This window comes from Pinus tabuliformis, chromosome 2_2 (assembly GCF_031772625.1).
Source record: "Pinus tabuliformis cultivar Carrire ecotype Pingquan chromosome 2_2, CPIR1, whole genome shotgun sequence".
NCBI lineage: Eukaryota > Viridiplantae > Streptophyta > Pinopsida > Pinales > Pinaceae > Pinus > Pinus tabuliformis.
In genome coordinates this window covers 1050056756-1050060437 of record NC_142300.1, presented here as the reverse complement: position 1 = coordinate 1050060437, position 3682 = coordinate 1050056756, and positions in this window count along the sequence as shown.

Sequence of the window (3682 nt, the reverse complement as noted above, 5' to 3'; positions counted from 1 at the left end):
AAAATAGGTTAATCATTGAAACTCTAATATTTTATATTAAATAATTTTTTCCCTTAACAAATATATATATATATAAAATTTAGTTTTAAATATTTAAATAAATTATTTTTTAAAATCCAATAACTAATATATAATTTTAAAAATATTTAAAAAATAAAAATAAAAATTTATTCCATGAATATATTAACCCAGAGGTGAGAGGGGCGAACCCATAGCAACCTCACAGGTTTTTTCATAGAAGTCCCCATCAAAAGAGAAGAAAGTAGAGGTGAGACAAATACCAACTAATCTAGCCATAATATGCTTGAGATTTCAATGGCCTCATTAACAGGGATATTGGTGTAGAGGGAGACAACATCGAAACTCACAAGTTTGTCATCAAGATCCAATTTTACGCCCTTTAATTCATTGATAAATGATGAGGAGTCATTGACAAAGGATTGTGTAAGGCCAACAAGGGGTTTAAGCTTTTGGGCTAAATGTTTAGCAAGAATATAGGGCTAAAGATTTCTTATGAATCTTTGGAAAGTGATAGATTATGGGGGTAAGAGAGCTACTTTCATAAGCTTATGACTAAAAGGGATAATTGAGCTACTGGATTTTATCACAAGAGCCACACTTTTGGAGATCTTCTTTAAAGGATCGTTATTAAGTTTTTATCACAAGAGCCACACTTTTGGAGATCTTCTTTAAAGGATCCTTATTAAGTTTTCTATAGCCCTCGCTATTACAAAGTTGGTGTAACATTTTGTTTCGATAATCCTCTTTATCTAGAATAACCACAACACCAACCTTGTAAGCTTTCATAACAACAATGTCCTTGCTATTGTTTAACGACTTGAGAGTGTCAAACTCAAGTGTGCTAATATTGTTCTTCGGGGTTTTTTTCTTTCTCACAATAACATGACACTCATGTCTGATGATATATTTAGTAAAGTCCGATAAGTCTAATACGATATTCAATATTGATTCGGATCATTATAAGATCACTCATGTCTGATGATATATTTAGTAAAGTCCGATAAGTCTAATACGATATTCAATATTGATTCGGATCATTATAAGATCAAAGTTAAAATTTAAACCTTTCTCGAGAATATTATAGACCAGGTCATTTCAGATCAACCTTCCAATCATGCTAAGCTTGTAGATCAAGGTGATTATATCATCTCAATTAAAAGATGTATTGGCGAGTGCCTTCTCATGCTCCAAACAAAAACAAAGCACTTAATCATGACTTCGAAACCATCCCTCCTGCAGTAGACCTAAAAATGTTGGAATCAAATTTCGACCATGCAATAGAGGCATAAGTGGGATTACCATTGACCGGAAGAGGGCCATAATCTATCTTCCTCTAGTATGTAGCACATACGGCACACAGGTACTATTCCATAAATTAATCTCTTTCGAGATGTGCAGGTCATCAGAAATCAATTACGTGAGTAGTTACGTGAATCTCGTGGAAGAGTTGATCGACTCGAAAAAAAAGATATGGCTTTGCTAAGATCAATGGGAATACTTACAAAACTTCTGGGGAGTGACAAAGAGGTTGCCAACCTTTTCAATAGTCTATGCACGAATGTTCGGGTCGTGATTATGGAAAATGTCTTTGATTGACTGAGAAAGGATGTGAATGCACACTACAAAATTAAAATTAGGGTCCAGCTTGAAGAGTTTATGCGAGATCATTTCTCATCGTCGTGGAAAGGTTCAGCTTTGGGGGCGGCAAATGTTATAGTTCTTCTCTCCCTGGTTCAAACAATGTGCACGGTTATATAACTTATATATAAGAAGGAGCGCCTTAGCTTTTTTTTTCTCCGAAATAGATAAGTGATTTGTACTCGGTTGATGATTTGCAGTTTTGTTCAGATGTAGCACCATCTCTCTAGTTGGTTTGGGTGATGTGCTCTTACTGAATACAATATAGCGAGCATTGTAGATAGAGTAAGCAATTTTAACTTGGTTCAGGTTTGCCATAGCAAGTACGTATCAACCTTTTAAGATGATGTATTTCGTGAAATCATTAGCATAATTTTGTAGTCTTTGTCTAGTATTCTCCACTTTTAGACATTCTGAGTGAAAATTGGTTTTTCGTGGAAGCATTAATACAATATAAGTATACATTATCAATATTCATGTATATTGGCTATAAATTTGCTGAAAATTATTAAAAAAATATTTATATAATTTACATTTATTGTCCTCTTAATGACACTTAATTTTAAAAAATTAAGTACAAATCCTTAAAATAAATTCCTACAAACAGAAAACATTAATTCCTACAAACAGAAAACATTAGTTTTATTATATTTATGTATCATAAGTTAATGTTTTGTAAATAAATCACTGAATCTCAACTTTTAAGTTTCTTGTTTTATTTTTATTTTTTTTCAGTAAAAAGTTTCTTGTTTTAATTTAAGTCGAAATGTGTAGAGTTTCTATGGAAATGTTATTTTTCTAACGAGTTCAAAGACCCATTATGAGTGAGTCTATATTTGTCATGGAATTTCAACAACATGGGCTATTAATATTCTCATTCTGCAATATTCTCTTGGGGTGTTATTAAAGATCATTCCCCTTTTTTATTTTCTGTATGGCTATACTTTTAACTCATCCATTAAATTTATGGTTTCAAAAGTTAAGTAAATAACCCTATTAATATATAAATTATAAAATTATTAGTATTTAATATTTACATAATAAAAAAACACTCATCAAATTTAAACCCTAATTTATACTCTATATATGATTAAAATATTTGTAATGCATGTATTTTTCATATTATTAATGTGACAAACTTTACTTAAATATGAAATCTGCAAAAGAAATTATAAGTATAAACTTATAATTTTTTTTTAAATAACATAGTTATATCATTTTTTGAAAATCACTTTAATAAATATATAAAATAAATTATAATTAAAATGTAATCATAATAATCTTATTATATTTTCTTTATAAATTTAAAAAATATAAATATTATAATAATTTAATTTTTATATTATAATTAATATAATATAATATTTAAAATAAGTTAATCATTGAAATTCTAATATTTTATGTTAAATAATTATTTTTCCTTAACAAAGATATATATAAATAATTTATTTTTAAATATTTAAATAATTTATTTTTTAAAATCCAATAACTAATATATAATTTTATAAATATTTTCTTTGTCAAAAATTATTCTATGAATATATTAGCCACCACACAAGAGGGGCGAACCCATAGCAACCCCACAAATTTTTTCATAGAATTCCCTATCAAAAGAGAAGAAAGTAGAGGTGAAACAAACAACAACTAATAAGGATATTAGTGTAGAGGGAGACAACATCGAAACTCACAAGTTTCTCATCAAGATCCAATTTTATATCATTTAACTCATTCATAAACAATTAGTCCTTGACAAAGGATTATGTAAGGCTAACAAGGGCTTTAAGCTTTTGGGCTAAATATTTAGCAAGAATATAAGTCGTCCTATAGTGTTGATAATGGGTTTCAGGAGAGCCCATTGCTTATGAATCTTTAGAAGGTCATAAATTCTCGGGGTAAGAGGGCTACTTTTGATAAGCTTATGAATAAAAGAGCTAACTGAGCTACTAGATTTTATAACAAGAACCACACTTTTGGAGATCTTCTTTCACTACTACACCAAGGCCACTTTTAAGACATTTTTTTA